The 23,319-nt window shown below is 53.6% G+C and overlaps 1 long non-coding RNA gene across 2 annotated transcripts; it reads right to left on the bottom strand.

The window, feature by feature from the left end:
* Positions 1 to 16,563: 16,563 nt before the first annotated feature.
* LOC119064631 (uncharacterized) lies at positions 16,564 to 22,519 on the bottom strand. Of its 2 annotated transcripts, XR_008390745.1 has the most exons (4): positions 21,583 to 22,519; positions 21,118 to 21,247; positions 17,567 to 20,280; positions 16,564 to 17,021 (listed from the first exon to the last, which is right to left on the bottom strand). It is a non-coding gene; the product is annotated as an uncharacterized LOC119064631 (long non-coding RNA). The 2 variants fall into 2 exon arrangements; XR_005085446.2 differs by lacking the exon at positions 16,564 to 17,021 and having other exon boundaries at positions 17,046 to 20,280.
* Between the last annotated feature and the right edge of the window lie 800 nt (positions 22,520 to 23,319).

Genomic DNA, 23,319 nt, shown 5'->3' with positions numbered 1-23,319 from the left:
GTGGCACAGACAAAGCACAAAGTTACAAACTGTCCTGGCAAATCTGAGACAAAATTTCAATGGCTGTGCGTGGCTGCCGCCCATGGTGGGGCTGAGCGGGGTGGGGCGAGGAGTCTGGGGAGGGGATCGGAACCCAGACCACCCAGGGTCTCATCCATCACTCCACCTTTCTGGGGCTTTATTTCCGAAGGCATTTGGAAGCTATGGAACGTTTTAAGCAAGGGAAAGAATTTCCACTTGCGACCATGATGAAGTAACAGGGACCAGACTCATCCTCCCACTTGAAAAAATTAAAAGACTGGACAAAATATATGAAGTAACAGTTTTCAGGCCCTGGAAAACAGGCTGCACAGGACAGCCCTCCCCGAGAGCAGGAAAACAAATGAGCTAATACGAATACTCCTGCATCTCGCCTTGGAAAGCGTCCAGACTGGGGCGTTGGGAGAAGGAATCGAAACCCTGTCCGGTAATCCCCCGAAGTCTAGAGGTAAAACTGAGGGTTTGTGGGGGCCAAGGTGGCTAAAGCCCTCCAGGCGGCGATCCAGAGTGGGCAGTTCTGGAACTCTGTGGAAGGTTCCTTGCACCTGTGAGGCTGGGCAGGGATGGGGACAGGTAGGGCCCTGGGAGGGTGGCTGCCCAATTCTCTGCATACAGACTTCCAGCCAGTGCCGGGTCCCGCCCCAGTCTTCCTTCATCAGCACCGGGTGGTCTGTAGGCGGCTTCCCGAGGTTCTGCCAGCCAATTTGACTCAACCCACAGTGTCGGCGCCATGAGGGTCTCCCTTCCTTTTTGTAAAAAAGATTTTATTTTTATTTATCTTTAGAGGAGAAGGAAAGGAGAGAGGGAAAGAAATATCAATGCATGGTTGCCTCTCGTGTGTCCCCTGCTGGGAACTGGCCTGCAACCCAGGCATGTGCCCCGACTGGGAATCAAACCCCAATCCTCTGGTTTGCAGGCCCGCACTCAATCCACTGAGCTACACCAGCCAGGGAAAGGGTCTCCCTTTCTACTCTATAACCTGAACTTAGCAACCATCGCAGGAATCTTGAAAGGATTTAACGAGATGGAACTGGTAAGGAACCTGGCACAGTGCTTGGTGCACGGGGCGTGAGTGACCAGTGGTGTCTGTCTTCATTCCCTTCCCTTCCCCCTGCCGCCCGCCCACCTCCCACCCTTCCTTCCCTCCTTTTCCCCTTTCCTCCTCCCCTGCGTTATGCATCTGTCCGTTTCGATCACCTCAGGCTGCGTTCAGGACTGCGGTTTGTAATGACTCCAGCACGGTTTATAACGTCCGTGGCAGATTTATTTCCTCCCACACTTCCCGTAAGTGCGGCCGATGCGGAATGAACACCTCCCATTGCTCAGAGGCAAGCAAACGAGACGGAACACCCGCAGGTGACGAGGCCGGACTGGGAGGCCTGCTCCCGTGGGGACAGGCCCAGCCCCGCGCCACAGGGAAGACGTGGGACGCAGAGCCTGGCTTTAAACGGCTGCCGTCCACGGAGCGCGTCAGGAGCGGGAGGGGCTTAGCCATGGTTCCCTCTCTCCAGGCAGAAGCAGTGAGGGGGTCGGCCTGGCCTGGAACCTGGCTCTGACCTGTGCAGACCCCTCCTTGATTCTCCAGTCTATGGCCGTTCCCAGCACCCAGCCGGTTGGTTTGGATTCTGTTTTTATTTTTAATTAATTAATTCAGCAAATATTTTGGATGTCGGGCATGCTTCCGGGCGCTGGAGACACTGATGAATGAGCCTCTGTCCGGCTCCTCAAGGTGCTCCCAGGTGGTCGGGAAGACGGACACTGAATAGGCTCTTTCAACTCTGTGCGGCTGGTGGCAGAACACAGGGTAGTTTGGGGGTGAGAGGAAAAATAACCCGTAAGCCTGCCTGGGGGGCCTCCATGGGTTCCTGGGTAAACTGAATTCTCAAAAGAGAAGAAAGCTGAGCTCCTTGAAGAATCAGGATGAGGAGGCAGAAGTCACGGCCCAGATGGAAGAGGAACCTGAGCACGAGGGTAGAGTCAGGGTTTGAATTCACGCCTGTGCTGAGCCAAACGCCAGCTTCTCCCTGCTCCGCCTCCAGGGGGAGGAGCCATGTTGGTGAGGCGCGTGCTCTGCTCGGTGCAAGATACAGCCCGGACTCCTCACACTCCACGGCCGAAACCCCTTCTCTTCCCAAACAAGAACCCAGGAGCACCATCCCAACAGCCTTGTGGGTCAGTCATGGAGCAGCTCACCTGGGGCGCAGCCTTCTCACCTTGATCCTGCTTACTTTCCGCAGGGACGCCCTCCGGGGCCATGGCTTTCGGAAGCACGGGGCTCCGGACCGGACGGTTTTTTTCCCCACAGCTGAAATCCTGGCCAGGCACGTGCCCAGAGCCAGGTAACAGGGAAAGTCCTTCGCACGCTCTGTCTCCGTTCACTGAACCCTCGGAGCATTCATGAAACAAGTGGATTTTTACCATCCCCCGTTTTGGGTTGAGGGAATTGAGGCTCAGAGTGTATAAGAAACCTCCCCAAGGTCACACAGCTAGTGAGCCGAAGCCCAGAGGCACACCCAAGCCTGTCTGACTAAAGGGGGGGGGCACGAAGGAGATGATGGGAAGCAGTCTCCTCTTTTCAGATCTCAAATCCTTTCTCCAGCATCAATACGCAGCCCCCAAGAAAAGAAAACAAACAGACTTCATGAATAAAAATCTCCCGGGGATTTCACAGGGATCACTGTAAAACCCTAGACTCACGCTTGAAAAATTCACCGCCTTTGTAGTAGATGGGAGAGGGACCTGGCCTAGGGACCCATTGGGCTCCAAGGCTTGTTTGCCGCAGGACAGTGTGACCCAGCTCCTTGAAGCTGTGCCTGGAGCTGCTGGTGACTGGGTGGCCACGGAAGACAGGAATTTCACTGCAAAGAGCTCTGCTCAGTCCCTGCCTCTCGTGGGGGCTGCAGCTTTAGAGAGCACTGGTGGTGGCACCAGCTGCCTGTGAGTGAGTTCCCTGTCCCCGGGAGTGTGCAAGCATGGAGGCTGAGCAGAAAAGGTGTTTGTTGAGGGGACTGCAGAAGGGAACCTGGGACAGGATAGTTAGTAGCTGGGCAGGTAAAGCAAAGCCAGGAGAAGGAGGCCCTGCAGTGCTTTGAGGTCAGGGCCGGGGTCAAGTCTCTATCTGCACTCTTAGTGTCATAAAGAATGTGGGGGGAAAGTGGCATGCAGGACTCTGAGAGCCTGAAGGGCACAAGGCAGAGCCCCTGCTGGATTGAGAAGGGGGATATAGTTAGGGAGCAGGGTACCCTTCCCTGTGCTGATGTGTCCACAGAAGCCCTTGGTATCCAGAGACCATGAGCCCTGAGTTTAGAAACACAGGCCACCAGGCCACAGCGCCCTTCCACCCACCTCTCCTTTGCCTTTGCTGAAGACCTGGCTGCTGTCAGCCTTGATTGATGGGTGGGGCTGCTGTAGGAGTCACATTCCTGGGATGAAGAAATCTGCTTGGCTTTGCAGGGAGGGGTGGGGAGAATGTTGCTTGAAGGGGCTCGGATAGGAAACAGACCCCTGTGCAGAGGAAGATTCAGCAGGTTGTGAATGAAGGCGCCTCTGTGTCTAGATGGGGAGGGAGGCAAAGATCAGCCCCACCCAATTCCAGGTGAAGGCAGTTTGGGAGGGTTAGGAGTTGGAACCAGACACTCTGCTTTATTGTTTTGAGTTGGTCAAAAAGTCCACTACATTTTTTTTCTTGTGCAATAGCTCTAGTAGTGCTTAGTTGTCTTTAACTTCATTTGAACTTCATTTTGTTAGATTGTATTGTGACAGCTGTCATATCAGCGTGCATTAAGAAACTTGTCAAAATCAGTGATTTCTTGTGCACCTATTTTAGTATTGAAGATGGAAGAACATACACAACATTTTCTTTGTATTATGCTTTATTTTAAGAAAGGTAAAAATGCAACTGAAATACAGAAAAGGATGCAGTGTATAGAGAAAATGCTGTGACTGATTGAACATGCCAAAAGTGGTTTGTGAAGTTTCTTGGTGCTGTTGACATTTTGGCTGAATAATTCTTTGCTGTGGGGCTGTGTTATGCATTGGAAGGTGTTTAGCAGCGCCCCTGGCCTCTCCCCACTAGAAGCCAATAGTGGGAGATAGCTGACATACTCGAAATATCCAAATCAATGAAGTTATTGGTGAAAATGAAAAAAAAATGTGTCTTATTTTACAGAAAAAATGTGACGGACTTTGTGGCCAACTCAATAGTTTTGTCTGGACTGCCACTTTAGCTAACAGCAAACTTAATTCTTTTTTAGGAAACACTTCCCCATTTGGGGGACTGTACCTGAAAGTGTCTGCCCTCCCCCTGCAAAGGGTGGGCTCACACCTGGGTAATCTCTCTGGCTTTGCGTCTTGAAGAGTGAGACAAAGGCAAAGCCAGCAGCAGCAAACAGCACCCGTTGGCCTCACTGTATTTTAGACGCAGTCCCTGTCACTGGGGAGCCTCTGCGCTCCAAAGCCCAGAAAAGGCAGCTCTTGCCTGGCTTGAGGAACAAGATGTGCGCTGGGGTTGGAGCCGAATGAGAAGTAGGAATTTTCATCTCTCACACCAGTAACCAGGACGTTTCACTCACGGGTGGTCAGTCACTGTCCCCTCCCCACCAGGGCTCATCTCCGTCGCCCACACACACCAGCCGCGGGACCTGCGGTTTCCAGGGCTCCTGCCTTGGGAACGGACCCAAGGCAGCCTGCGTTTGCCAGGCTCAGATGAAGCGGGTGCCTCTGCTGGAATTCCACGCCGAGGCCCATTTCCTTGGGAATTTCCGACAGAATCCAGGAGTGGTGCGGATGTGGTCGATGCTGTGGGAACAGACCCTGGTCTGGATGGAGCCCTGGCATCCCAGGACGGTCTGCAGCTGCAACATTCTTCCTGGGGGTGGCCGGGAGTTTTTCACAGACTCGGGTTCGGAAGACCACCCAGGGACAGGCAGCCCTGCTGAAATTCTCCCTTACGAAGTATCTAGCAAGGCAGAAGGGAGCTTCCTGCCATTCACTCAGTAAATACTCAGCAAGTGCCAAGCATGTTCCAGTTGCTCTTCCGGGCCCTGGAGACCAGCGGTGGACAAAGCAGACAGAATCACTGCCCACAGTGGCATGTTTTCTAGTGTCCCTCTGTTCTTGGTAATTTTCTGTTCACCTTTCGAGACACATCCTGGAAACCACAATATTTGCACATGTCGTGTGTCCACATTCATACCGTTCATGGCCATGTCTCAGACGTGTATCCTGTACAACATCGAACACTGAAGAGGCACAGGGAAAGGGCCTGGGTGCCCAGAGCTCACGGTGAGGAGAGGAGAGGCAGCACATAGACAGCTGTGGTCGCAGTGCTGTAGGGACGATGGGACAAGCAGGACAGACAGCTACAGGGGCACAGACTGAGGGTGAGGGCGCACTCAGAGGGGGTCTTTCAGGGAAGAGGCTGGTGGGAAAGGAACCCGGGCTTGGGTGGGTTTTTCTTGAGGGTCTTGCCCTGAGCACCCAGCACTGGGGTCTGAAAACAGTGGTGGGTTTTGGAGCTACCCCACACTGCAGGTGCATCCCAAAACTGGCCTTAGTTCGGCTCAGCTACAGAAAAGGTGTGAGGCCCAGACAGGTAGGTGCCCCTGTCTCTGTGGGATTCGATCTCTTCATCTCTAAGTTCCAAAGAAAACGATGTGACTTAGAGCACGTTTTAGGTCTTTAAACAGATGATGCTTCAAAGCCTGGAGGGGGGTGGGGGGCTGGTCCATGAGAGCCCAGCAGCTGCCCCCTCTGTCCCCCTGCAGTGGCAATGCCAGCGTGGCTTTAGGCACCTGGAGAGAGCACTGTGGGCATGCTCAGCCATTCTCTTGTAACAATGGTGACGATGATAAAGAAACCACCGTCTCTCATCCAGGGCTCTTCTGTTTTCAAGATTTGCACGAGTAACTCGTTCAATGCTGGCTGAGCCCCTGGCAGGGAGCCTGGGTGTGGGGGCCTTTGGAGGACTTTCAGGACAGTTGAGCGGGCCTGAGAGGTCCCAAAGCCTTCATGCAGGCTGGACTGGGCCCAGGCACCACTCCGAGTCCCCCCCTTGATCTCCGATCTCTGTCTGAGTAGAGGCTGCTTCCCCGTCTCTGTTGGTGCATTCCTTGCTCTGGCTTGGGAAGTGCAGTTTCGATAAGTGCGATGGACACTCAGCGTCCTCGGGAGGGCAAGGAACTTGGGGCCCAGTGTCCTCTGCTCAGCGATGGAAGCCAGATGTCGCAGAGGAGCTGAAGCCAAAGAAAAAATGAAAAGTTCAGGGAAAGGGTCAGGAGCCTGGATCCTGCTCCACCGCCGAGCCGAGGAGGCAGAGGAGACACCACAGCTCTGCTGGGACTTGCTGCGTCGCCCACACTGACTTCAGGTCCCCATTCTGAGGGGCACCCACAGCTGGGGCTGAGCACCTACTGCATGCAACCCACCTGCGTCCTGGGAGGCGCCCTGGAGGGGCGGGCAGAGGCCCCGCTCTCAGGAAGAGGAGTAGTTGCTGTATGTCTTGTGGAAGCCCTTGTCTTACTGTAGGTGGTCCCAGAGTCTGTGGATTGGTGACAGTCGGAGGGCCACCAAGGAGTGCTCCTGTCAGTCACCACGGCCCCGACCAACAAAACAACAGCACAATGGAGCAAAAGTTCATAGCCACTATCCAATACCAGGCTTCTATTTGTGCCAGATACTGACCTGGTGTTACACACATGTGCTCTCACTTAATCCTTAAATCAAGGAAATCTTACCACTTTCTTTTCACAGATGAGGAAACTGAGGCTCTGGGTGGCAGGTGACTTGCTAGCTCGTCACACCTCGGGCCAGTGGCAGGGCTGGAGTTGGCACCTGCTTCTCCTTCTGATCCTCGGTTGGCTTGTTGTCCACAGTAGCTACTGACTGTCCCATGGCAAGAGGGCCAGGTGGCCTGCGAGAAGTAGGGCCAAAAAGTCAGCTTAGTAGCTCAGTCTGGACAGGCCGAGGTCAAGTCCAAGAGGGTTAACCAGGCAGAGGGAGTGGGAAGCAACAGCTGGAGTCATTGGAACAGAGGACCTGAGTCGGGCCTGTGAGGTCTGTCCCAGCCCTCTCCTCGTCCAGGGTCCAGTGCAGTGTGAGCCGGGGACGGCCCAGAGCTTGGGGCTGGACTCTGCTGCTCGACCTTGGGCAAGTCCTTGTACCTCTCCTGCTCCATTCTTCCCCCACACCCTGAGGGTCTAGTCACTGTTGTGACAACGAGCGAGTGAAAGTCCCCACCCACATGCTTACTGAGAAAGGGACAGCTCCCCAGGGCTCCCCAGGTCACTGGTGCTATGACAATCAACTCCAACTGCGTGAGAGGGGAAGCATGGCAACCCACATCAGCTCCGAAGATCCAATGTGCTGACACAGGAGTGGTGGGTGATGCGTGTTTCACACAGACGTGCGTCTTCCGTCTGAGAGCGAATAAAGTCAAAACACCACGCCCTGTTCAGACATGCCTCCTGAATCAGTGTCTGAAACGTGCCACCAAACATCAGAGGAGAGTGGGGTCTTCTCCCATTGTCCTGTCGTTGTTCCAGAGGGTGTGGTAGTGCATGGTGGCCGACCCCTCGTTCACGGCTGCGAGGGGCGCAAAGTAGGACACTGACCCCAGAGCGGAGAGAAAGTCCCAGAAGAGAGAAGCGGGTTCTAGAAAGGACTGGTGTTCATGCAGTGGCCGGGCTGCTGTTCCCGCTCTTCTCTCAGTGAGTTCTGACCAGTGCGCAACTAGGGCTTGCAGAGCACGTGCCACCTGACCACGCAGTCAGGGGCATGGACCTCTGTTCCCTGAGATGGTCCAATAAAGTCTGACGACAACCAGCCAACAATAGCCATCTGGTGTGAACAAGTCAAAATCACACCTATTTTTTTGTCAGATTGGCAAAAAATATATATTCTTTGGCATGCCTCAGCATTTTAGTGATTAGTTGACGTGTGCCAGGAGGTGAACCGCATTGACAATCACGGTTCTATGTGGAAGGCGCCCTGGGCCTTCTGCATCACAGCGACATTCCTTCACCTTGTTCCTCCAAGTCGGTCTCAGGGGCACAGGTCCCAGAGCAACAGGGCCAGCAGGCTCACCGAGGGACCCACTGCCTGGTTGTGTCTGCTGTACCCATTGTTAGGAAAATGGATCAAATGCATCTTCCTCTTTATCCAGACAGCCATTTCTAAATCAAAGTTGCATACAGGGGACTCACCTGATTGGCAGATCTTGAACCACAGGGCTGTGCCCAGCTAGGTAGGAGGGACTTGGTAGCAGGGGGAGCCTCGCTTTTCAGCCATAGTTACGCCCCTGATTTATTGGCAAGGGCTCAGGCATATGCTGCACACATAAAAAGCAATATGCTCCCAGGAAGCGCCACACACCACAGTCTGGATTTATAAGGCTCAAATGAGTGATTTTTATTCCATCGTTAAGTGCTTTTTTCTTTCTTCTTACTCTATCAAACTAGTCCTCACAGGGTTTCTTTAAAAGACCAATCGCAGCGTCCCTTGATGCTTTTAAATTGCAATTTACAGCACATATTTTATTAGCAGTCCACTGCTTCGTAATGCAGCCCAAGTTCTAAACGGCACTCGAAGGTCGGGCCAGCTGCAGACGTCATTGGTTTGGTATTTTCAGTTGTCTTCTTGGGTGTTTTGGAAGGGGACATAGTGAGTCAGTCCATTCAACTGTGTGTTTTAAAATGGCTTAATTTCCCCAAATCGAACTCAAGGTAAAAATACTCTATGGAGCCTCCTAAGCAGAGAGAGAGCAGCTGGGCCCCCTCACGTCTAGTGCTTTCCTTGGCCTCCAACAACAGAACTGGGCCAGCAGCTCCCTCTGTGTCTCCTTTTCTTCTTCTGTGAGGCAGGAGGGTGAGTGAGGGCCATGGCTTGATCTTAAGTACTTATGCCTTTCATTATGGGTTTGTTGAATTTTTTAGCTGCCGAATCCTCTCGTCCCCAAACAAGACATTATGCAGAAGTGCAAAATATAAATAAAAGCAACCAGCTCTGGCAGTCCTACCTGTCTTGTTCCCATGGGCGACCTGGAGGGACCAGGCTGCGGAGGGCCCCTGAGGCCCATTCTGCTCTGCAGTGCACTTGGAAGGTTTGCGTTTCCTGCCTCCTTCAGGTGCTGGGGAGCGTTGGGAGCTCAGGTCACGCAGCTGCTCCGGGTCTCTGTCTTCTCATCTGCAGACAGGGACATTCACATTGGACTCGAAAGGCTCTGATACGGAAAACTCCAGGGCGTCCTTCAGACATGCGTGGGGACAGGAAGCCTGTCCACGGTGCGAGCCCCTGCCCAACGCTTATTCCTTTGCGCAGCTTTTTTCCAGCAGACTTCGCAGGAATTTTACCAGGTGGGATGCTAAACACGGACTTCGGTTTCAAAGCCGGTCAGCGCCCAGCTGGGAAGCACTAGTGTGGGGGCTGTGCCCCGCCCAGTCGCCCTGGGCAGGAAGAGTTCCTTCCGTTCTGCATGTCAATTAGTCTGAGATGCCTGGGATTTCAAGACTCATCTTATTATTGGATATAAGAAAATGTTAAAAACAAAACAAAACAACCCCGTCTTAGATGGGATGAAATGGAGTAAGAATGGCATGTTCAGTGCCTTGCAGGAGCCCCTTGTAAAGCTGGGACAAGTGACCCTCAGTGCCTCTCATTGAGGGTCACACTGCCAGCTGGTGAAGCGCTGGCTCTGTGGCCCGTCTCCTGCCATGGGCTTCACACTTGACCCAGAGGCGTGACTTCCACTGCCCTGCTTTACACCCTCAACAAATCCCTTCCTTTTGGGGCCCTCAGAGACCCTTCTCTGAGGGGGTGGGATTGGACTCGGGGCAGATGAAACAAACGTTGGTTCTCACCTTAATTCTGACAATCCTGGGGCTTTATAATCAGGACACGGTGTAGAAATGCAAAAATTGCTCTGTCTGGGTTTTTTTGTTGTTTTTCACTCTTTCTTAATTCCATTGTCCTCTTTCCCTTCAGGGGACTTGTGTGTCAGCCAGGGGAGTGACAGCTGCAGAGGAAAGGGCAGCGAGACCTCCTTCGACCCCTGCAGGCCCAGGACCTGGAGAACATGCGGTGGCTTTGCTCCTGGGCGCACCAAGTTCCTTCCCACTCTAGAAGGAACCTGAGAAGTATTCGAAGGGAACGGCACATGCATCCTCGGGAGACACATTTTCACAAGCCAGCAAAAGTCACATCAGTCGTGCTGGTATTTGGTGACAAACCCGTCCTGTCTTCAGAAGAGGGAGAAGTTACAGATCCTAGACGTTGGGTGATGTTTATTCTAAACTCTCCAAATGCAATCGCCGCCCTCATGCTGGGGTGGGCAGAGGGAGGAATAAATGCCTGTCCCCATGACCTCGTCACAAGGCACAGTGAATGGGCGTGTCTCCATGTGGAATGTTCTGGCTGAGATTGTGTGGAGGACAGAATGTTTGGAGTCAAGCAGAGCTGGGTCTGAATCCTGTTTGAGTCATCGGCCATCTCAGGAACTCTGATAAGACCTTCCAGCTCCCTGAGCCTCAGGTTCTATCCTCCCTATACAATGGGGATACTAAGCCTACAAACCACTGGAAATTTGTGAGCTGGCAGCGAATTTGTTCTTGACAGCATAGGTACTCGATACGTTGGTTTCCTCCCTTATAAAACGGGGAGGGACTTTAAAACCAAAGACGGGGCCCCGGGGCGGAGTTGAGACCCTGGGAAGCCACAGATGCAGGCCTAGGACTTGCCTCATAATTCGTCAGGTCTAAGGGGAAGTTTTCCAGTTTCTTTGGCCATAGAACTCCTCTCCCTCACATAACACATCATTAGTCCTGTGAAACCAGATTGTAGCCCAGATTATGGGCCCATTCCTGGGTCCACTGAAATCCTGGTTTTAAAGATCCTTTCCTCAGGGGGACAAGCACCCCTCTGCCACCAGCATGAAGGCCCCTGAGCAGGGGCAGCTCTTCTAATGTTTTCCTGGGAGCTTGCAGTCTGTCGGGGTCTGGTGTGGCTCCTTGGCTGCTGGCTGACCTTGGAGAAGCCGCTTCGGCTCTCCGAGCTCAGGTTCTCCCACCGGATATTCGGGGCCACACTGGCCCTGTCTGGGGAATGTCAAGAGCACACAGCATGACGTCTGCCAGGTGCTCAGCCGGGAGCAGGCCCAGAGGGTGGGCCCTGGGATCTCGGGGGCCACTCTGTGCTCCCGGGTTGGGCTGGCCCCACCGAGGACCTGTGGCCCCTTCCCCAGCCTGCAGGTGGGAGCCCATGGGCACCCTCCTACTGTGCTTCCGCCTCGGAGGCTGGGCCTGTGGGTTCATGCCCTCGGAACAGCGTCTCACAAACCCGTCCTGGCAGAGTGGTGCCCTCACTGCCCAGATGGAAGCCGGTACCAGCAGCGCGGGGCAGGCTGGGGCTGGTGACTCCTCAGGCCCCGCCGGGCCCGGCCCTGGTGCATTTCCTAGTGAAGTAGGAAGTGGTATCTTTCAAAGACCTGCTTGAAAACAAGCCCATTCATGTGTAGAAGGAAGAAAACCGTGACTAATAACAACCACATAGTAATGAACTTCATCTCTCTCTCTCCCCCCACCCTCTGTAATAAGCTTCCTGAAGGTTAGGGACGTGAGGGCTGAATGCAGTTACAGCAGAGAATGGAGCACAGTCGCAAAGCGAAAATGAGACACAGAAATTCACAGACCTTCCGTTCCCACCCCACGGGCTTTCTCATGATCCCCGCGTGTCCTGAGGCCCCGGCCTCCCGCGAGGACTGGGGGCTTCTCTTCTCCCCTTCCCTCCCCACTCCCACTCCCGCCGGCCGCATCTCACCCCTTCACTGTCACACGGGTGATAGATAATGAGAGGAGGATAAACCGAGTATAACCCTCACCAGGCACCACGTGCACATCCACCCGTTTTACACTCGTTAGCTCATCTAAGGTCAAAACCATCCCGCGAGGCAGTGACCACCCCGCCCTGCAGTGGGGGAACTGGGTGGTGCTTGAGGTTTTAAATGGAGGTATTAGGTTTGTTGTCCTTCAGGTAGGGTGAGGCCGGCAGGTCAGGAGAGGACTGCCATTGACCCGTGGTTTGATATTCTCAGTTCCCAAGATGAGGGGCCACTGGGGATGCACCAGGTCACTCGGGGGCAGCAGGAGTGGAGAAAGGGGGCAAGGCCTCTACCATGGTCTTCATGGAAAGGAATGGGTGAGATGCTCACAGGGTGAGCAGGCTGGGGATTGGCTGGTATGAAGCATTTCATTGGTTTCGGGAGCCTAGGGACGGTTTCTGGTTGTCTGGCACTTCGTCCTGGGGCGACAGAGGCAGGGTTTCTGCTGTGTAGCCACTGGCTGGGTGACGCTCAGGTGTGGCAGGTGAGGGGGAAGCGAGAGAAGGCGGGCGAAGGGGAAGTGAGAGAAGGTGCTGGGCCTCGCTCGGGGTGGGCAGCTGTGTGGGGGCCCACTGCCCCTGCCCAGAGGACCGGAGAGGAGCCAGGTTTGGGGGAAGCTGGGAAGTCACAGGACCTGGCTGAGGAGGCAAATAGGGCTGGCAGGTCTGGCTGAGAATCAAGTCTAGAATTTTCCATTCCTGGTTCTGCAGCCACACAACAGATGAGAGTTTCTGGCTCTACAGAGGGGCTCGGGTCCAGAAACACAGGAGGGGGGTGTGGTCTGCAAACCACATGCCCGTGTAGATGTGGATGTGGTTACGGCCGGCCCCTCTCCTCCTCGTCCCAGGCTGCACGGGAAACCTGGTCGCCAGGTGTGCCTTCTGGCCCTCTGGGCAGGTCTGTTAGGTGCCTGCTGCCTCCTGGGAACCCCTAGAGAGAGACTCCTCTGCAGGAAGCTGGGAGATCACCCCCAGCTCTTTTTACATTTTCTTCCACAACAGTTGTGCACGTGTTGTGGTGACTGGCCCATAACTTCCTGCCCCGCCCTACTCCCCGTCCACACCGGGGAGCCCTTTCCTCCAAGTGGGTGCTGTGGCTGCCATGGGGGTCAGATCTCATCCTCTCTGCCATCCAAAACCTTTGGGGCTGATTCCGCTGGTCCAGGCAGCCTCAGCCCCTCTCATCAGGGACGGGCACCCTCTTTCCTCTCCACCTTCGACGCTGTCGGCCCAGCTGGCTCAGCACCAGGCCGCCCTCTGAGGTCAGGCCGGGAGCCTACCCTGCCCTCCCTGCTCCTGGGGCGAGGGCCCCAGGGACTCAACTAGTGAAAAATGCAAGGAGGCCCCACAGACTCCTTCATCAAAATCAGTATTTGACTGCCAGATTAAAAAAAAATAATCAGAATAACTGCAAAAACATCCACGAGAAACAAAATATCAAAAGGTTGAACAGAGCCAGGATCTGACTCCGCTTGTGCATGTGGTCTGCCTCCCTCCCTGCGTCCCACCTCCTCCCCACCAGGTCCTGACTTCAGTTAAGAGATTGAGATTTTGTTCATCATGAAGTTTTGGTGCTGATTTTGAGTTTTTTGAGTATTGAAAATTACTGACCATTTTTATTGATTTTTTGAGAGAGAGAGAGAGAGAGAGAGAAGTACCAATTTCTTGTTCCACTTATTGATGCATTCTTTGGTTGATTTCAGTATGTGCCCAGCCCAGGGATTGAACCTGCAGCCTTGGCGTGTGAGGACAATGCTGTAACCAACTGAGCTCCCCAGCCAGGGCCTGAGAATTATTGATCTTGATGGCTGACTTCCTCACAGCCCCATTAAATCTCACATGGGAGGCAAGTGCCCTCTTGCCTGACCTAAGTCCTTGCCCCGCCCAGGACTCAGTGGAGGAAGGCCACAGTTCTGGGTGCTGGACAAGTGTCTGCCCATGCTCCCTTGGGGTGTGCTGCCCCCCAGTTTTAGAGGAAACGAGGCTGGGTTTGGGGGGATGGGGGAATGTCATGGGAAGCCTCACCGTGGTTGTGACTTGCGACAGAGCTTTCCAGTTTGGTACCAGCAGCTCAAACGCTGGCTGGTAATTTGTTCCACCAAACATCTGGCAGCTGCTTGTTTTTGGAACCTCCCTGGTGCGCCAGCCAGGCTGACTCGACGCCTGAGGAAATGGAGGGATGGATCCTTAGCTGCATTTCCGGTTCCCGGCAGGAATCTCCCCGTAGGACCCTCAGAGTCTTACACTCACTGTGTTCAGGGGCCACCTTACTATCCTGTCCCTTCAACTGCAGGTGTTGGAAGAGAATGTTCTTCCCTGGACTATAACATTGCACAGGTCAGTGCAAGGGCCAGTTAGGAACAGTAGTAGCAACCAAATGTATAGCAGCTTGATAGTAATGGAGACGCTGCACTTAAAATTTAAACTCAGCAACTGTGAACAAATGGAACCGGCCTCCTTTGCAGTATATATTGGGTTGGCCAAAAGGTCCGTTATATTTTTTCCTGTACAATGGCTCTAGTAGTGCTTAGTTGTCTTTCACTTCATGAGAGACAGTTTTGTGAGATTGCATTGTGACAGCTGTCATATCAGCGTACGTTAAAAAAAACAAAATTGGTGAATTTTTGTGTAGCCATTTTAATGTTGAAGATGGAAGAAAACACACAACATTTTCAGTGTATTAAGTTTTATTATTTCAAGAAGGGTAAAAACACAATTGAAATGCAAAAAAATGCGTGTGCAGTGTATGGAGAAGGTGCTGTGACTGATAGAATGTGTCAAAAGTGGTTTGCAAAGTTTCCTGTACTATTGACATTTTGGCCAAATAATTCTCTGCTGTGGGGCTGTCTCATGCATTGGAAGATGTTCAACAGTACCCCTGGCCTTTACTCACTAGAAGTCAATAGTGGGAGATAGCCAGCATACTCAAAATATCCAAATCAATAACGTTATTGGTGAAGATGAAAAATGCGCCTTTTATTTTATGGAAAAAACATAACAGACTATTTGGCCAACCAATATTTCACTCCTCATACAAAGAAATCAGCCATCCCTCTGCAGATCGCTGGCAGGTATAAAACAACAAACAAACATCGAATCAGAGAGATAAAAGAGAAGAGGAAGCCAGAGAAAAGAAAGATTGAGCTATTTCTACATCACACCTGACTGAGGTATCTCTAATGAGAGCGGATTTGAATTAAGACAAATAAAACTGCAAAATGGATGCACGCTGAATGTATTATTGGATTCAGGTTAACTTGGCATAGTTCACTTTTTGGTGTGGTTACTTCATTCTCAACTAAACTTCTGATGTTTTTATGAGGCCCTAAGGAAAAGGACCCCCTAGGTTGTGGGCAGTCTGAAGTGATTAGCCTGACACTGAAAGATGCCTTAAAAATTCCAGTGCCCGTGCTGGGAGAACCAGGGCATAAATTCATGCTGCAGACCTGCGTCCGAGAAAGCCTGTTCGGGGACTCACACCCTGCCCGCTGCTGGCGCTCTCTGCTGGTTCTGAGCTCCTGCTGCGAGCCGAGCCATAAGCAGGGCAGAGGATGAGAAGGGGGGTAACCCTCCATCCTCGCCCCGGTGAGCTCGCAGCCCGAGGGGTGAGGCAGGCATGCACACCAGCATTGGCCCAGTAACGGCAAGGTCATGCAAGCTTTGTGCCTAGGACAGACAGACCATTGTGAAGACCTGACAGAGTCTACTTTGGGTGGGTAGTCGGGGTGGTGGTGGTGCCGCCGAAAAGCTCTGTAGAATTGAGCCATCTGAACAGAGTCTGGAAGGCACCGTAGGGTGGGCAGCAGGGACCACTGCGTAGCCTTTGAAGGGGAGTGACCCTCTCATGCTAGTCCAGTTCTCCGGGCTGGACAGTGCACAGGGACACCTCAGGCAGAGAAAACCCCCAGGGGAGGAACTCCTGCCTTCAGAGAGCTGTGAGCTCTCGGCGTGCAGGACTGAATGCTCAGGGGATGGCAGGGGCCAGGCTGGTTCACAAAGGCCTTGTGGGCTTCGCTAAGGAGGCTTCTTGCTTCCAAAGGCTCTTGGCCCTGGTGCATCTGGACCACCAGGAGGCGGACCTCATGCAGGAGGGAGTGGAGTGAGGAGACCAGGAGGCTGCAGCTCTCTGATTACCTCAAGGTCGAAGAGCTTTCTGTCTCCTGACTTGGGGCTCTGAGTCTCTAGGGTTATCCATTTGCAGGAGGGTTGACAAGACCCTTCTCTGCTCTGGCCTTTCAGGAGAGGCTGGGCCCGCTGTCCAGCCGATCACTCTGAGCCACTGCTACGGTGTGCACCCAGCTCTATGCAGGGAACATGGATGCGGACTCTCCTCCGTCACTCCCACCACAGCCAGAGAACGGGGCACTGTGGGCCCATGGAAGGAAGAGGGAACTGAAACTCAGGGGTCAGTCACCTGCAGGAAATGAACGGCGGTGGCATAAATCAGGTCTTCTGACCGAGCCACCTCCTGAGTCCCCTAGGGTCATCCTCCGCCTGATGAGACCCCCCCAGCCCGAGTCGAGTTCAGCAAACGCTGCTGGAGCAGCTTCCCTGTGGCCGACATCACATGAGCCCTGGGGTCCTGTGACCACCAAGATAGGGTTCCTGCTCTGAAGACCTGTGTCTAATGCGAGGAACAGATGTGCGAACCAGGAATTACAGAAGGCTGAGGTAAGTGTTGGGGCCGCCTGTGCACATGCCGCCCAGGACCTCGTCTCCCCCGCACCGCACCAGAGATGACTTGTTCCCACACTTAGTTCCAGCTCCGACACCCCTGTGCACCGTGAGCTCAGCAGGCAAAGTCAGGACGGGCCATGCTGGGTCTGCCGGCCGGTGTCCATGCCCGGATCCATCACTCAAGGTCTGCTTGTTGGAACTTCTAATTAAATAAGGGGGGAAACTGTGAAAAGTTTACATTTCAAGCCTTAATGCCCTATGAAATAATACTCAGCCTTGCACAGTTTTAAAAGTGCCTTGAAAATTCTGGAGTTTTCCATGCAAATGTGTCACAAGATGCTTCCTGGATATGCTTAGTGTCTTACAAGACTGAACAATGACACATTTCAAGAGAGCTGGAAAATATTTATATGAGGCAGTAAAGGTTTGATTCACTCCTGAAAGAATTTAAGGGAGAGAAAATTAAAAAGCATTGACATAGCATAGGAAAAAACAAGATAAACATTAAGGAGATCAAATAAAATGTCACAGTGGTCGTCTCCGGGAGGCACAGTTCTATAAGATATTTATTTCCCTTTCCAAATTTAATGGATCTTCCAAAAATTCTGCAATGAACATGTCTTGCTTATGGTTTTAGAAAATAAAGCTTCCTTTTAAAAAAACTCTCGGTGGCTTGAAGATTGAATTCTATCAGTGGGTGTCCACGTGTCTAGACCTTTGCCGAAAGGAGTGCGTGATCGCTTAGTGTGAAGCTCGTTGGCTTCTGAAGGGAGCATTAAACAGGCAAGGTGAGCTCTGGGGCTGGGACGCCAGCCTTCTGCACGAGAACCGCCTCCCCCCATCACGGCACCTAAAGTCCACCTGGCAACTATGAGACTTCACAGAGATGCCACACAGCCTAACCCGGTGGATCAGAAGTGAGTGGCAGCTGTTACCCCAGATAAGAATAGTGAACTTAACAATGACCGATGTGTGTTCTTACCTGATGCTGTTCCACGCCAAGTTCTGTTCCAAGTTCCTCCTGTGTTAATTAATTTTGGTGAAGACTGGCTGAACCCAGACACAGGATTCAGAAACCTCCGGGTCTAGTCACTTCAGTTCTCTGGGCTCAGGTTTCCCATCTGTAAAAGGCACATAATGTCATCCTCCGTCTTGAGTTCACGCAGGGTGGATGCAGAGGGTGAAGTCAGATGGTAGATGAACCAAACTCCCTCAGAGACTCATTCATTCACCCGAGACACGTCACTATATATTCAGTTGAACTGTAATCTTGAAAAGAGACGGACAGCCACAGTGTCTCACTGGTCAATGATCTTGTGTAGCTCACCCTGAAGGGTGTGTCCCATGCAGGCCGATGAGAGATTTGTGCAAAGACCCTTCCACTGAGGTCTCTTCATCTGGGGTTGCAGATGCACGGACAGGGCGCACCTTGGAAAGCGCACATCTGAGAAGGAGGTGAGACAGTGCTTGGCGATGCTGAGAGAGAAAAGGGAGGCGGGGCCCCGACACTGTGGAACCAGGTGGGCTTGGGGCAACCTCCACCCCTGGGACCCCAGACACACCAGCTTCTGACCACTGGAAACAGTCTGTTTTATCAGAAAAAATAAAAAGTGGATGGAAAGTCACTAAAATATCAGCACTGAAGACAAAGGGATTGTCGTTACTGTGTTTGTTTTCTTCCAGTATTTTAAAAAATGTTTCATGAAGGCTGTTTTCTACTTCTAACGAGACATACAATGGAACTGCTCTCAAGGCTGCACGGTGGTCCCTGCCTCGGGAGCCCTTCCTGTTTCAGGCTTGGCCCCCTGGGTCCGGGCTGCCTTGGGCTGGAGGGGCTTGGCGGGGTGCTCACACCGCCACCAGCCCTGTTCAGAGGGCTGAGCTCTGCCTGGTCCCACCCCAGCCCCTGCTTGCCACTCCTCTGGGCCCATGTTTGCTCTGCCCTCCCCATCTCTAGCCGTGCCTTGGTGTCTTGTATCCGGGCTCTTTGTACCTCTCTCCCCCGGGAGCTCCCAGGGGTCCGTCAGCCCTGCCTGCGGAACGCATGCCTGGCAGGCACTGCAGACGGGCTCACACACGCCAGCACCCCTGCCACCTTCTCACCTGCCTTCTCTTGCAGAGGCTGGAAGTTCACTGTTTTACTTCTCAGCTTCCCGAGAAGCTAGGAGTGTCTAAGTCACATGGCTATAACCAACCGGATGCTGGCAGGGGAACCAGGAGGGGCCTCGTTCCCGGGTAGAGGAGCAAAACCTTGACCAGGTGACTCTGCTCCGTCCTCTTCTTCCTACGCTTGTCACTGAGGTTCTGCCTGCAGGGCACACACAGTGGCCATCTTTGTCTACAAGGTACCAGGTACAGAGAGAAAACCCCACGCACCGACTGACGGAGCATCCGGAGGGAGGAACCGCACTGTGCTTTCGTTCCCGAGTCACGGAAGAAAGCCGTCCTTTCCCTTCGTCCTGGACCCAGCCTCTGGGCCCTCGAACTCCCGGAGGAGTTCGGGGACTGAAAGGCAAAGGAGCTTTGCTGAGAAACACTCAAAGCAGAGGCCCCTCGTTTTGTCCAGACGTCACGCATCCTCAGCTGTCTCTGCGTCGTCTGTTTGTCTTGAGTCTCTCTGCCCGTCTATCTGCCTATCTATCATCCACCCACCCATCTACCTATCTGCTCTCTACTCACCTTCTCTGCCTCCGCCCGTCCGTCGACTCATCCACGTACCCAATTGTCCATCCTTCCTGGACTTCGATTTCGGGAACGAGAAGCTGAGCAGTTCTTGTGCATTAATACATCTATGGGGATTTTAAACCGCACTCAGACTTTCCCGTCAGACAGTAAGTTGGATCTGGCTGAAGGGTTGGAAATTGGGATGCGCTTTGCTAATTAGGCTGCCTGGCAGCTCTATTCCATAAATTACACGAGTTGAATCGGAACCTCAAGGCTGTGACAAAGTAGACTGAAAGCACTCGTACAACACTCCAGAACCGCCGTCCAACCGCCGGGGCAGCTGACACCTGAACCGTGGCCGGTCCAGGCTGAGATGCGCTAAGTGTAAAACACACACGTGGTGAGGTCTCAGGTGGGCGTGAACTTTGGGGGGGGGCACTGTTCAACTCACCACACCTGCCTTTGTTCTTCCTTGCATTTTTATGGCTATTCTATAGAATCTCGACTGCGTCATTTGTTTTCTGGCCCCATGACAAGAATATAAGCTCCAGGAGGGCAGGGATTTGAGCCTGTCTGTCCCTGATGTTACTCCCCAGTGGGTCCTGGCACGGAACCGAGGTGTCCTGATCGAGTGTGGGCTGGGGGATGGTGCGCTGACGGCCCTGAGGGGCCCTCACTGTGTCAGCCGGCTCCCAGTACGCGGAAGATTTCCTCGGTCCCTGGAGTGGGGCCCTTGTCCCTGTGGGCACTGTCCCTGGAGAACCAGTGACAGAGAATCCCCCGGGGTGGGGCCGCTGCCCGCGCAGCCCAGCCCAGCAGGCAGAGCTGCAGGCTCTCCTGCACTGCAGTGAAGGGCCTCCCTGCTCGTTAGCTCCAATCGAAGAGGGAAAGCAGGCAGTGCAGCCGAGCAGGTGGGTGGGCGATTATTCACGGTTGTTGCTGCATCAGAGGGCTTGTTACTTGCTTTTACATTACTTTCGGAGTCTGAAAGAGCCATCAAATCACATCAAAAGGCCCTGCATTCTCACTGAGCTGAGAAGACAAAAATTGAACAATAGGATATAAAGAGGGGAAAGGAGATCGTGGGGAGCCCGTGGCCCACAGGCAAGCCTCGGGGGCTTACTCTCAATCCGTTTTCTACACCCTGTGAGGCCTGGTTGAGATCCAACCCTATACACAACTTTAAATCATGCTCGTGTTCCCTTAAAATGAGGCCAGGAGCCTTTCCACCTCATTAAAGACTAACGGTAGTCACCACCTGTGGGTGCTTCCACTGTAGCAGGCCCCTGGCCGGGAGCTGTACTCTCTTTAATTCCCACCACCGACGCATGCAGTACTGACAAAAGGTGATGGCTGAAGAGACTCCCTGCCGAGCAGGATGACCTGGTGTCAATCCCTGCTTTGTGGCCCCCGAGGCGTGTGACTCTGGGCAATGTGGGTGCAGCACTGTTCCGAGGCTGCCGCAAGAAAGTGCTTCGCACTGGTGGCTTAAACAACAGAAACGTCCAGTCTCGCACCTCGGCCAGGAGTCTGAAACCAGGGCGTCTCTGAAGTTCCAGGAAGGTTCCTTCCTGCCTCACCCACCTTTTCACGGATGCCGACCACCGTGGCGTTCTGCGGCTTAAAGAGGCACCCACCCCCGATGTCTGGGTGCACCTCACACCGACCTCCTCCCTGTGTGTGTCCCCGTGTCTTCACATGGCCATCGGACCTAGTGCTTGCCCCTAATCCAGGATAACCCCATCACAACCAATTACATGGACAAACACCCTATTTCCAAATAAAGTCACTTTCTGACATTCTGGCTGGGCAGGAATTTCGGCGGACACCGTTCAGCCCAGGACAATGGGTGACCCCTCTGTGGCTCACCTTTCTCATATGCCAGATGCCGGGACTCGTGCCTGTGCTATGGGGGCGGCGCCACCCTGGGATGCGAGAGTATCGGCACACCAGCAGCTCAGACCGGGCTGGCCTCCGGCAGCCTCCAGGGCCGCATTTGCTGTAAGGAGAAGGCGGTTGCTGGATCATCCCCCCAGTCTAACCACAAGCTTAAGGGGTACTCGGAGGCCTTCAGGCAGCATGACAAAGCTGGAGTTATATGTGTGCCCCCAAGTTGCTGGGATGAAACTAATTTCCCAATATGATAGGACTGGGGGTGGTGGCCTTTGGGATGTGGTTAGGTCAGAGGGTGGAGCCCTCCCGAATGGGGTTAGTGCCCTTAGAAGAGAGACCCCAGAAAGCTCCCTCGCCCCTCCTACTGTGTGAGGACAAAGTTAGAAAAGGACTGTCTGTCAGCCAGGCAGCAGGTCCTCCCCCACGAGACACCCAACCTACCTGCACCTTGATTGTGGCCTTCTTGCCTTCGGCACCATGAGAAATGCAGTTCCATTGTTGATTGGCCACACGGGCTGTGGTAGTTGTCACAGCAGCCCAATCGGCAAATGGACTGTGACAAAAGCATCCCCTTTTCACCAGGCAGTAGCAGGAAGCAGTCGAGAGAAGAGACATTATCAGCCAGGGCTGATGGGACTCCCCACATTAGTCACCAGCTGTGTGTGGCCTTGGGCTGGCCACTTCAGCTCCGCTGGGCTCTCTCTTTGAGCTCCGACCCTGGCTCAGCCATACCCTTCTCATGAGGCAGTTGTGAGCCGAAGCAAAGCTGCTGGGAGCCCTTTGCCCGCTGGGAAGCATGTAGGAATCACTCCTGAGTGACAGCTCTTATTATTTCAAATTGAACTGAGCCTGCTGATTTCACACATCCATTTGTTTGTTTTAAAAATGCCCTTCATTGTTTTTCTTATTACGGGAGTCATTTGTGTTCATTACAGGACACTTAGAGCAAAAGGTAAGCAAGGGGAGGCATCAATCGCCTGTAACGTCAGCATCCAGAAGTAAAATCCACCTGCCTGTAGGAATGTGCCTGTGCAGGTACGGCCGTGAATGTGCACGTACGTAAAAGGCACGTTTCAACGGGATGCTGCTCTCTCTCCTTAGCTGCGCTCTGCGGGCACCGCTTCACATCAGTGTGCACTTTTCATTGCATCGTGCGGCTGTGTGGCAGGGTGCCAACCACGTCCTCATCGAGACCTCGAGTGGCTTCCTAGCTCGTCTTCGATTCATCTCTATAGCGCGCCAGTGTCCACGATGGTGCCATGGGTCTGCGGCCGAGTAAGAGGCGGCTTCTGCATCCAGCCTTGTGGCTACGCAGGAGGGTGGGGGTGTCGTCAAGGACTCATGGTACAGCTTGTCATGGTTCCTGGAGCACCCCCATGACCTCATCTGTGTGGGTCCCTGCTGCGGGTGGCAGAGGCCCTGCCCTGCCGCCCACAGGGATGGCACCGACGGACGGGGTGTCACAGGTCAGACTCCGTTTGCCATGGCTGCTGCTCTGGCCTCCACCCACCAAGGGGCATAAACGGATCACTCGGTCTCTGCTTTTGGGGGTCTCCTGACATTAGGGGAACTTGGGTGTTTGGAGGGATAACTGGAGAAGATGCTTCTTAACCTTCCTTTCACCCTCACTCTGGCTTTCGCAGTCTGCTTGCTTCAAGAGCCTCTAAGCCTTTCCTGGTGGGTCTTCTGTCTTCTTCAGCCTCTGTGCCTGACACAGCGGGAGCACAGAAGCACTGCCGGTGGATCCAGGGAGTGGAACGGGGTTCGAGGTGGGGTCCCGGGCAGACTGCCTGCCTGGCTGGAGCCTTTTGGCCGCTGTCCATCAAAGACCCCTTATGCCCACCTGGCATTATGCAGATTACAAAGGATCGGCTTACACCTGCACCTTGCAGGGGGAGCTGAGTTTCAATGTTTAGGATGTGGTTTCACAATGAGAAGGATTTTCTACATTCTGGGTGGATTTTCTCATTCTGAGCCTGACACGGGTGCTCATTTGTGCATGTTGAACGAACGGATGTGTTCACCCAGATGTCCAACCCGGGAGAGTGCAAGCCCCACGAGAGCAAGAGTCCCACCTGAGACTCGGCTCTGCAGCCTGCTGTCCAGCTCACCTACCGGGCTCCCAGCAGCACTGTCTGAGGAGCCGAGCCCTCAGGCCAGGGCCCCCACACTGCACAG

This window comes from Artibeus jamaicensis, unplaced genomic scaffold, assembly GCF_021234435.1.
Source record: "Artibeus jamaicensis isolate MK-2021 breed Jamaican fruit bat unplaced genomic scaffold, CSHL_Jam_final scaffold_916, whole genome shotgun sequence".
NCBI classification, from domain to species: domain Eukaryota; kingdom Metazoa; phylum Chordata; class Mammalia; order Chiroptera; family Phyllostomidae; genus Artibeus; species Artibeus jamaicensis.
Note: the sequence above shows the minus strand (reverse complement) of the source record. Positions and strands in the feature narration are given on the sequence as shown.